Here is a 13304-nt window from a genome sequence, read left to right on the forward strand (position 1 = left end):
CCACTAGTATCCACTCATACTGACGAGGCATACTACAAAATGCAAGGTTGCAACCAAGCATTCTCTCTACTCCTATCCTAGTCTGTACTAGCACTCAAGGCATGGGCGAGAACATACAATTATCTTATTAGGTTCATTTTAATCCCCATTTAGTGTAATATTTTCACTTATTAATACAACTTACAATGAGTTACCATGGTAGCGACTTAGGGCCCTAGCCCCCATTGCAAGACACTTCCCGACACTACAAGTAGATAACCTACACTAGGCTCATGAAATCAAAAATCCATAATCACATAAAATCACCCTAGTCTTGAAAAAGTGACTGGAAAAATACCAAAATATCAAATATCCAGAATATCAAAGATAATCACAATATCCATCGGTCCTCATTGAGCAACCGTATAAATCTCAATATCCATATCAATAATAAATCACCATATCCATTTTTTCTCAATGAACAACCAAAAAGGCATCTCAACGAAAATAATATTGATCAAAGACTCCAAAATGGTCGAGTCAAAACTTGTCACAACATGACAACATCAAGAAATAAATCGACACTTCAGTTCCATCATGGTGACTGGAAAGTAGTCCAAAGATAACTAATCGATGACTCAAAAATGGTTAAGTTAAGTGTCTCATAGAGCATGCCATCACATTTCCATGGTTGGGTTTTAAAAGAATCGAGACCAAATAACATCAACATGCCATCACATTGACATAACTCTCAAGCCTCTGGTACACATCCTAACTGGTCAACACTCTAGGACCACCCAAACCCCAAACATGGATAGCATAAAGAACAAGATGCAAAAACATATTTTAGTTTTCTTTCTCAATCACATGGTTAAGCCAAACATTAGGTTTCAATTTTCTTTTTCAAGTACATTTCAAGTGTAGAAGATTCTTCATTTAATCTACAACTCAACCCATTTATTTTTTTGAATAAAACATAGAATTATCCCTCCATTATCTTAAAGCAATTCTCTAAAATAATCATAAGATAATTATTTACTTATTTAAATCATTGAACTAGTTTCCAGTGACTTTTAGATAAAATCATTCACATTATTCAAAACATTAGAATAATACTTATCAACTTTCAAATAATTAGTTTACAATTTCCTTTAAACACTTCAAGGACAATCATTTATTTAAAATAATCCTCATTGATTTTAAGTAAAATCAATCTCATTAATAATTCAATTATTTAATTCCACTTATTAATATCTCTTTTCTTTTAATTTTTCCCCATTTAAAAGTCCATTTACTTAAATTGACTAATAATTAATTACACTTCTTCTACTATTAACTGGTGCAGGAGCACTAGGGCTAAGGACAAAAGGCCTAGAGGAACTAGGGTCACTAAATAGATCCTAGGGGGATCAAAGGATGATCATGACCTTGAAGGGTCATTTTATTGTAATAAGTTCATAATGGTCACTTAAAAATGTTTTTTTTATGTTTTAAATGTTTTGATTGATCACTTTGTAAAAGGATCAATGATGTAGCCTTAATGACATTTTGGGAGTTAGTGTACCTAGGGTTCACTTTGGGATTCTAAGGTAGATGAGTTATTTAAAGACCTTCAAAGGTAAAATTTATTTTAATATGGAAAGTAGAGCCATTATATGGTGTCAAATGCACTTGAAGTGCCTAAAAATGTAAATTGCCAAAAATTGGCAAAATGAAGCCTAGAAGGCTCGTAGAGGGTTTATGGGATTTAAGAGTGGTTTGAGGATTTAAAGTTGGGATAAAACTCTTGAAAATACTTTGGAATATTAATAAAATGCATAATGATGTAAGGCTATCAAAGTTGACAACCATGTTGTCAACTACACAAAAAAACATTCAACTAAATGTAAATAGTCATAACTGATCGTAACTAGTTTGAGGAAGTTGCAACTATTTTGAAATGTATTATTAGCATTGATGAGCATGAGTTTTAGGAGGGGAGGAATGGTAGGGAGTTTTTAGGGTGTCTATGGTCGAAATGATGCAATGTAAAAAAGTTTCATACAATACCAAATTAAATTCTCTGCAAAGTCGTAGCTTGTTGCCGTAAGGGCACAGTCTACTTTTTGTATTGAAAAGACTTCTCATTTGGATAAAATATTGAGTATAAATGTATTAGATCTATTTTGGTTTAGTTTCTAATTCATTCCATTCTTTGATAGATTATTTTTGCGAAGTTTAAGCACAAAGAACTCCTGGTTATTGAAAATGGAGGAATGACTGTCATAGAATAAAATAGTCCCAGTACGAGGGCCATATCTCCCTAATGAATTCTTGGATCAGGCCAAATTTGAAATATGTTGGAGAGGGCCAAGTTGCACCAAATCTAACTGGGGTGATTGAATAAATTTGATGAAGGTAAAAAGTTATGAATGTTTGAGTTTGGGTCTATGTAAGGGATAGTGACAGGGCAGTTTGTGATGAATTTCCTTCATAAATAAAAGTAGGGTTTCCTAATGTTTTCTTTGCAACTAAATAAAAATTAACATACATATCTAGATTCCAATTTCATGATTTAAGATTATTTCATGGAGTATATAAAGACACATATAATAGACACAATGGAGACAGGAAGAGAAAGAGTGCAAATGGAATATGCGAAAATCACGAGTGCACCTGGATACTGATGCTAATTTGCTATGCCTTAGAAGTCCATAGAAAAAGATCCCTTCCTTCTCCAAAATTTTCCATTCCTCCCAAAATCAAACCAACCAAAAACCCTAAGTGACTAGAAGTGCTTGTAGAAGCATATGAGCTTCTCGAATGCATGTAAGCTTCTCCAAACACACTAGGAGAGCCTCTATATAAAGGCCTCTAAGATGCATCTAGAATGTGTCTAGAAAGAACTAGGAGATAAGCATGATAACCAAGCACATAAATTCCATGACAAGAAGATAGACATGATGAGGTCTCTAGAATGTTGTAGACAACATGTGCTCAAATAATATGCTAACTCCGAAGTGTAGACAACATGTGCATAATTAGAGTGCAAACTCCTATGTTCTCAACATGACAACTTACAAGAGTTCGCATACTCCTATGTGAATAAATATTAAAATAATACACCTTAATTTATTTAATTTCTTTATTTAATATTCATTTTACTCCTTTTTAAATTAATTTATTAATTTTAAATCTCATGCACTCACTTTATTAAATCCACTTGTTTTATCTTAATATATTTTAATCACATGCACGCATCATGCAATCTAAAATCTTTTAATAATTTTAATATCTTTCCCACTTTTAAATTTATTTTTGAAACTTTAATTGATAAAATATTTATTAACTTAAATAATAATATTGTTTAGTACTTATTAAAAATGACCTCTATAAATAATTATTGTCATGTTCCAAACATAAACTTATAACTTTTATCTTCAAATTTAATTCTTTTTATTTAATTAATTTCCCAATTAATAAAATAAAATAAAATATTAAAATACCATAATAATTTTCCATTTAATTAAATCTTTTAATTAGACATAATTAGTAGAAAATACCCCAAAGACTCATAAAATAAAATACAAAAATCCATCATGGCAAAACACATACAAAATCAAACTAAGGGGTTAATATCACAAATTACATCATCTAATGCATTCAGAGGGTACTCAACTTAGATACTTGTCCTAATTTTCAATTAGGACAAATGGCTTAAAGGGTTGGGATTTGGACTTGAGAATTTATCTCCCCTCTCCTACCATTGAGATAATGCAATAGGGTATGCTCATCCTAGCAATTTAGGAAAGTCGATACCCAGTACTTACAACCTGCATAAAACCCACCCATCTACAAGAACAATATATATATTAAGCTAAACAAGAAATGGAAAGAAGTAGTGCATCATTTAGATCCCAACTAGTAGGTGACTACGACTTCCTTCCTTAACCACATCAGAAACACCATACAATAAGAAAACAAACATGCACACCATACACATGCAAGTATGGGGTAAGTATCCATAAGAAAACACACACAGAATAAACCATCTATCTAATCATCATCAATAACTGAAATCACTGTAATAATCATCATACATACACAAAATATAAAGTACCACGTAATCTCATCATGTAATAAACTCAATGTAAAAACAATATATGATAATCTCAAAATAACGTCACTAATAATCATCAACATAAAACTGTCCTAAAAGGTTTTGGCAATGTAGCAAAATGCGAACTAGAGTAGGCACTACATATTCTTAAAAGGGATGTAGGATCTACTTTGTTTAATTATTTCTTGTACAAGATTTTTGCCCACTTTTGTTCCTATTCTTGATATATTCACCATACCAGTTTTGTTCCTAATGCTTTATTTTGCCAATTGATATTTTTTATACCCAAACCCCCTAATTCTTTGGGTCTACAAATATTGTCCAATTTTATAAAGGTCATTTTATTTTGTACATCCATATCATTCCAAAAGAAACTTCTAAGTTTTCCTTGTAGCCTTTTATTCACTTTTTTGGATAGGGGATGCCTGACATTTGATATGTGGGTATTGATGACAAGATTGCTTTAATTTTTGTAACTTTTCTAGCCTTTGTTAGCCATTTTCCTTTCCAACTTCCTATTTCTTATCAATTCTTTCTAGGATATTATTCCAACCTTTATTTTGTCTTATTCCTTTTTCTAATTCTATATCAAGGTATTTGCATGGAAATGATTCTTTTTTATATCCCGTAAGGTTACATATCTTGTTTTCCAAATCAGGTTTTTTGTTTATGAAGAATATTTTAGAGTTTTCTACATTTACTTTTTGTCCAACTACTTCCATATATTGATGTATTATATTTTTAAAGTTTTGGGTTTCTTCCAAAGAGCTTTCTCCTAGCAGAATTGTGTCATCAACAAATTGTTAGTGTTTGATATTGGAGATATTTTCTACAATAGTTATGCCTTTAATTTTTCCTTTTGTCAAAGATTTTTTTATTGATCTCCCAAAGGCTTTTTCCATAATGATGAATAGAAATGATGATAAGGGGTCTCCTTGTTTAATTCCTCTTGAGATATTGAAATATCCTTTCAAGACCCTATTTATGAGAAGTGAGATTTTTGGTGTTGATATACATTTCAAAATGATATTAATCTATTAGTGTGAAAACCCAAAGTCTTCTAATGTCCAATCCACCATTCTGTATGTCTAGTTTCATAAACATGCATACCTCTGTTAGAATTCTTTAGAATAAGTGAGGGGGGGAGCGTGAATGAGTTATCCAAGGTCTATATGTAAAAATAAAACTTTTCAATGCTTAGTAGACCCATATCTATAAAACTTCAACATGCATGCATCCATTAGATCATACAATAATTAAAATTTTTAGGTTATTATCCTAGGTCAAAACAAGTTTGCAGAAATGTAAATATGAAACACCATAAAAACATTCACATAGTTTGACAAAAAATTTTTGCATGTAAACCCAATTTGGGAAAAAAAATTAGTAACATGCTACTAATTCTCACTCTTTTGAAGTGATGCCCTATAAAAGGCCAACCATGTTAAAGGTTACAATAAACACTATTAAATGTGACTCGGTTAAATGATTTCAATCACCATGTTAGGAGTGAGCCTTGTTAGAGGACTTTAGACCATTCCATTAGAATGTTACTCAATTGGAGGATTTATAAATGATTATTAGGTCAACCTTAATCTAAAGGATATTTTCCATATTGATACAATTATTAGAATGTAACAGTAGGAATTGATTTGATAAAAACTTACAACTCAATTTTATATTATAGATCTTTGTTTCAATCCACCATTCTACTTGGCATTCATACTCTTTATCTCTGATAGCTTGTTTACCCTTCAAGAATTCATACTCTTAAGACATCTTTCTTTTTATTCCAACTATAGTCACCTTTTTTTGGCCACTGAATGAAGCAATACCCTAGACTCCTTGTCTTCCTTAGGTTCTCACACCTGACAACCTTTTCTTCTAACCAACTATCTCTATAAATAAAAAATTTAGATCTTTTGCCACTTAACCACAATTGTCCATTTTAGGGTTAGGTAGGTTTAGGTAAGATTTAATGAATCTACCCACTATTCCATTTGGTTCCTCTAGAAACTTCCTCTACAATCTTCCTTGTATTCACCACAAAATGGTTTACCTTGAATTTTGTGCCACTAGCTCATCATAGTTATCTTCCACTTACTTTGTATAATTCAAGAAAGCAACATAGTTAGCTTATATTCATCAAATATTTGATTTAACACTATTTTTTGTCACTTGGCATGTACTACTTTCTACTCAATTTTCACTAACTTCTTGGCAAGGCTTGAGAAACATTTTTCTTACTTGATCTTCTTCTAGTCTTGAGCAATCTTTCAATTTAGACTTTAAGTAGATAAACAATATGCTATAGTATCAATTTCTTACTTGGTCTTAGTTCTTCTTTTACATACCAAATAACTCAACCTTTCTCTAGGTTGTATTGTTATCTCCTCTTTTCAAATCCTCTCCATTAATCAACTAAATGATAGCTTTCAGAACAAAAAGCAATTATCTCACCAGTAGGTAGCAAGTTTGACATCATTGACAAAACAATGATTGTTCCATTACAAGTTCTTCACTTCAAAATAATCTTATATCAACAAACTCCCTCTTTGGCATTGATGGAAAACCAATGCCAATAATAATACCAAAAAAGAAAATAATATCTTTGAAATTTCTCCCTCTATTAGTATATGTCCTTCCTCTGCATAGGGTAATGTGAGCTTTGTCAATCTCCTTCAATGTATCTCTCTTATATCTCCGTCATTAGAGTATCTCTCCCTCTTTATAATATATAGGTCCTTACCCTTAGTGCTAATATCTCCCTCTTTGACAACAATGCCAAAGAATTGTCATCTTTGTATGTAGATATAATCAATTCAGGTTCTCCCTCTATCACCTTGCACGTGATTGTAAGTCTTCTAGTTCATCTCCTTCATTGCTTTAGGTAGCTCCTAAAGTAATATCCACTACATCAAGTTGTAAGATACAACATTCATCTTAGGCGATGTAGGGAACTACTCATGCTTCTTAAGTAGCTTTGGATAGAGGTATCACCCCTAGTTTACCTCTAAGATATTCATGTGCATCCTTAGGTAAAGATTTTGTGAATATATCAACTTTCTTTTCTTTTGTAGTCACATATTCCATCCTCACTTCTTTGTCTTGAACTAACTCTATCAAGTAATGATACTTGATTGAAATGTACTTAGTCTTTGTGTGCATCACATGGTTCTTTGATATGTTTATAACACTTGTATTATTACAATAAAGTACCACAGGCTTAATGATTTCCTCCATATCTTTGAGCAGTTGTTTGATCCATACCACATTTGTACAATTTAATACAATAGCCACATATTCAGCTTCAAGAGTAGATTGAGATATACAATTTTGTTTCTTGCTAGTCTAGGTGACCAATCTCTTTCCTAAGAGAAATGTTCCACTACTTGTCCTCTTTCTGTCATCAATGCTTCTAGCCCAATCAGCATCTGTATAGGCTCTTAACTCAAATATTTCATTTTTCTTGTTTTATAGACCATAGCCTTCTGTTCCTTTTAGATATCTCATAATTATCTTAATAGCCATTAAAATGATTCTCCTTATGATTTTCAAAATATCTTGGAACAATCCAAATAGCCAATGCAATGGTAGGTCTACTATGTGCTACATATTGCAACTTCCCAATCATAGACCTATATAATGTTTGATTCACATTAGTAGAATCATCATTCTTTGACAGTTTGTGTCTTGTCACCATAGGAGGAATCCTCCAATCCAAAAAATTTCAATATTTCTTTCACATATTTAGACTAAGTGATGTATATACCATATTTCATCTGTTATACTTGCAAACCAAAAAACTACTTGATCTCTCCAAACATAGACATCTCAAATTCTTTCTCCATTTCATTTACAAATGCCTTACATAATGCATCTTGAAATCCAAATATGATATCATCAACAAAAAATTCAGCTAGTAAAATACCTTTACCTCCTTTTGTCTTCAAGTACAGATTTTTGTTATCATCAGTCTTCTCAATACCAATATTCAAAAGATAATTGTGAAGCCTTTCATACCATGCTCTTGGGGCTTTCTTTAAACCATATAAATCTTTGTGTAGTCTTGGCACCATGTTCTTGTTGTTTGGATGAAAAAATTGTTTAGGTTGTTCTATGTAAACCTCTTCTTCTAATATACCATTCAGAAATGCTAACTTCACATTCATTTGATAAAATTTGAAACCTTTGTATGTAGAGTAAGAAAGTAGAGGTCTTACTCCTTCCAATCTTGAAATTGGGGCAAATGATTCTCCTTAGTCAATCCCTTGTTCTTGTGCATACCCCTTGCAAAATAATCTTTCCTTATTTCTTATGACTTCACCATTCTCATCTAACTTGTTTTTGTACACCCATTTGGTTCCAATCACATTCTTATCCTCTGGTTTGGGTACTAGAGTCCATGTCTTGGTCTTCTCAATCTGATCAATCTCTTCTTTCATGGCTTTAGTCCTCATTCTCTAAGGAATATTTCACTATCTTAGACTCATGCATTCTCAACAAACATTTATCACTTCTCATCATATTCCTTTTCAATGATCTAGCTTCTTTATCTCCAATAATTGGTTCAGTAGGGTGATGTCTTTTGACATACTTTGACAATCTTGGTTTTACTCTTCTATCTTCAATAGGTCTGTCAACATCAAAATCACTGTGTACTTCTCTATTAGGCAGATCAACATTCCTTTCATGTACACTAATCTCAAAATTAGAATGTACCTTAGTTTTTGTCTACAACTTAGCTCCTGAAGGCAACTTGGTTCTTAAATGCAACTCGACATTCATTGTATGTGACTTAGCAATCATTAAAACTTATTGTTGATTTACAATTTGGTTTACATCATCTTCATTAGTAGGCATACCTTAATAAAATTATATAAAAGATTTTTACTCTCTAGTTTCCTTTATATGTTAAGCTTCATGTACCTTTGTGTATTTATAAAACTTCACATCTTAGTGTTAGTGTTAAAACACTTATAAGCCTTAATTCTTGTGGAATAACCAAGGAATATATCTTTCTCACTTTTAGCATCTAATTTATTATTCTTGACATCCTTAAGAATAGAAGCCATACCATAATTCAAAAGGTGTTGAATGAGTACCTTTCTTAACTTGTATACGGTTCAAGGTATAGAAAGTTGTACTTATAGCTTCTCTCCAATATTTCAAAGCAAAATTCTCCTCCATCATGAGTGTTCTAGCATAATCCATTACAAATTTGTTCCTCCTTTTAGAAATCCCATTTTGTGGAGGGGTGCTAAGTGCAAAAGTTCATCTCTTGATTACAGAACATCTCAAACTCATTTGATGTAAATTCTCCACCTCTGTTAGATCTTAGACATTTCAAGTTTTTTCCTATGTCCTTTTCAATTCTAGCTAAGTACTGCTTAAAAATTTGGAAAGCATCAGATTTCTATTTCAAAAACATAATTATCATCATCCTAGAATAATCATCAACAAATAGGATAATGTACTTGTCACCTTTGTAGCTTTGCACATCAATTGTTTCAGCACCCAAATACATATGGAATTTCTTTAGAGGTGTGAGTCTTACTTTTAAAACTAGATTTTGTCATCTTGCCTAACTGACATTTTTTGCAAACAATATTGTCAGGTTTCTTCAGTTTAGGCAAACTTTTGACTCTTTTCATTTTACTAATACTGACTAAGTTATCAAAGTTAACATGACATAACCTCTTTTTCCATAGCCACACACCATCAAATTCTATAACAAGACAAGTAACATCATTTATGTAAAGTTAAAATATATTACCTCTAGTCTGATCACCTTTTCCAATTAGTTTCCCTTTAGTGTCATAGATCTTTTGTATCTTGTTCTCAAACTCAACTTTGCAACTTGGACTATTTAGTTGTGACACACTCAACAAGTTATAGTTAAGTCCTACATAATAAGCATTGTCATACATAATCTTTTCTATGAGTTTGATAGATCCTTTACCTTTTATCAGATAGGGTGCATCATTACCAAAACTTACACTATTTCCATCATAATAATCAAGGATAATAAAATTACTTTATTTCCATCATAATAATCAAGGATAATAAACTTACTTTTATCTTGAGTCATGTGATGTGAACACCTAATGTCAATGATCCATCTATCAATCTTGTTCATATAAGATACTAGTGAAGTTGCTTTATCCTCAGTAGAATCATCCTTTATTGCAACATACACCACTTCATCATCATGATCGTTAGATCCATCTTTGATTTCCTCTTCAACAATGCAGCAAGACTTCTTTCCTATATCTTTATAATTTTTGTTGTCCTCAACTCTTTTTCTTTTGTATTTGTCTTTGCTCTTGTTTTTCTTCTTATTTTGCAATCTAGCAGCAATATGACCAACCTCGTTACAATTAAAGCACATGATAGGTAGGTTACCTTTGAATTTTCCTTTGTCTCTATACAATCTCCTTGCCAACAATGCTTCAAGTTGTTCTACATCCTCCTCATTTGTATCACTGTCACTAGAGACACATTTGACCTTTTTCTTTTTCTTTTTAGGTTCCTGTAATGAAAAATTAGCTTTGAAAGAAGATTCAACATTTTTAGTTTTGAAATTATCAAAATTAGAGAGTTCAAAGACAATGAGCCTACCTACAAAACCTTCAAGGGACAGATTAGTACTAGGTCTACATCTTAGTTCTTATATGGTAGAAAATATAGTAGCATAGATAGGCAGTAGTGTTCTTAGTACTTTGCTCATTATAGTATCATCATCAATGATACCATTAGATCCTCTAATAGCATTAACAAAATCTTTTATTCTAGAGTAATATTGGACAATGTTCTCACCTTCTTGCATTCTCATGTGATCAAACTTCCCTCTTAGACTTTCAGTTTGCTTCTCAAAACATTTTTATCACCTCTATAAATTATGTGTAAAGCATCTCACATCTTTGCACTATCACAATCCTTGATGTCATTGAACTTAGAGTAACTTAGAGCAGAGGAAATCTCCAACATTGCTTGATTGTGTTCCTTCTTCTTTTTCAAATCATCACCAGTTAGAGTTCCAATAGTATTAACATGCTCAGGGGTGATGGTAAATTTTCCATGGTCTCCAAGACCTCCTAGGTGTAGCTTCATCACAATATTCCATGCATGAAATAAAAATCATTGGAATTCTTTAGAATAATTAAGAAGAGGGGGGGGGGGGTTGGGGTGAATTAGTTATCCAAGGTCTAGATGTACAAATAAAACTTTTCGATGCCTAGTAGACCCATATCAATAAAACTTCAACATGCATGTATCAACAAGTGTTCTTAGACAAAAAAGGGTATGACAAAGATTAGGTATGCATTACATTCTCTGTAGTTGGTCATGTAAATTTGAGAATGCCTTCTAAAGAGGAAATTGTTAGAATCACTGCAGAAATAATCTCCCAAGTACATAGTAGCTAAAATTTGAGAAACCAAATTGTTAACAATGATGTTGGGAAGCCTTCTGGTATATTTATAAAAGATATTACAAATAAGATGAAAGATGAAGACAAGAAGGCTAATGTCAAGAAAATCAAGATTAAAGACATCAAAACAAAGAAGTAGGAACCCAAGAAGAAAGTTCAATTCCAAGAAAATGAGACAACAAAAGCAATTGTGCAGGAAAAGGGATTCAGATCTAATACTGCAAAGCAAATAGTAGTCCCTGCTGCTTAGAAGGTTCCTACTCCAGGTATGATTGTGAAACCCATTATGTCAGATCCTATTGACATGATATCCATGTTATCACAAATTACTGTGAAAGTGCCCTTATTTGAATTATTTAGAATTGAAGAACATAAAAGAAAAGCTTTGTCCTGGTTGGGAGGGATAGGAAATAGTAACAAAAATGCAGAACAAAATGTCATTCAACAAACCCCCTTAGTAGTAGAAGATAGTGGTATTATGTCCCAAATTCCACAAATGTTCTTGGATTATTCATAAGTAGCATACATAGAAGATATTGACCCATTTTTTCTTAGTCTGATTATAAAAGGAAAGACCTTAAAAAATTACATGATAGATTTAGGAGCTTCTAATACCATCATGCCTTTCAAAATAATGGAAGCCCTAGGATTGAAAGGAGATACTAAACAAGGTAGATGGACAGATATGGATGCTAGAGAAGTTCTAGTCATAGGTAGTATACATGCTTTACCATTTAAACTAGCTCCATACGCTAAGGTAGAGTTGACCATGTCAGTCCTTGTGGTTGATATTCCTCCACATTATGGAATGTTGCTTTCTAGAAAATGGAGTGCTACTATGGGAGGTAGTCTACAATGTGACCTAACCTATGCGAATTTTGACATAGGTGACAAGGTTGTTAAAGTAAGCAGAGAGCTAAGGGTTAGTCATATTGTGGGGGGAAGAAATTGACAAAGATTCTACTTGCTTTTTAGATACTGGTCTGAATGCATTCAGAGCTAAGTCAATTATCCAAGAAGTTTCTTGCTATGATTGAACATGAAGTTTAGTGTTGTACAGACTCACCAATATTATGGACAATGTTATTTGATGGGGCTAGTTCTAAAGAAGGTGCAAGGGCAGGGGTAGTTTTTGTTTCTCCTAAGAAAAACACTTTTAGATACTCCTTTACCCTGAATTTTGTAGTGCCTGCCCCTAGTTTACATTTTTCGAGCTACATTTATGATATGATTGCCAAACTCTTTTAGGCCAATTTTTATGTTTGATGAGTAGTATCATTATTTTAGAGATTATCAGAGGATGTTTACACTCAGTTTATTATATGATGAGATTACTTGGTACTCTATATTTCGTGCATGTATGATGATTATTCAATGGTTTTAGTTATCGATGATGATTAGTTAGATGGCTTATTATTTCATGTGCCTCTTATGGATACTTACCCCATACTGCATGTGTATGGTGTGCGTGTTGTTTTATTTATGTATGGTGTTTCTGATATGGTTAAGGAAGGGAGTCGTAGTCACCCGCTAGTCGGGATCTACACGATGCACCACTTCTCGCCATTGCCTGTTTAGCTTAGAATATTGTGTTTGTACATGCATGGATTTTATGCAGGTTGCAGGTACCGGGTATCGACTTCCCTGAATTGTCAGGATGAGCGTACCCTATCGCACTGTCTCAATGGTAAGAGAGGGGAGATAAACTCTTAAGTCCAAATCCTAAACCCTTTAGCCAATTGTCCTAATTGATAATTAGGACAAGTATCTGAGTTAAGTACCCTCCGAATGCAT

Source organism: Cupressus sempervirens, chromosome 1, assembly GCF_028749045.1.
Source record: "Cupressus sempervirens isolate cs-2001-9-10 chromosome 1, ASM2874904v1, whole genome shotgun sequence".
Classification (NCBI taxonomy): domain Eukaryota; kingdom Viridiplantae; phylum Streptophyta; class Pinopsida; order Cupressales; family Cupressaceae; genus Cupressus; species Cupressus sempervirens.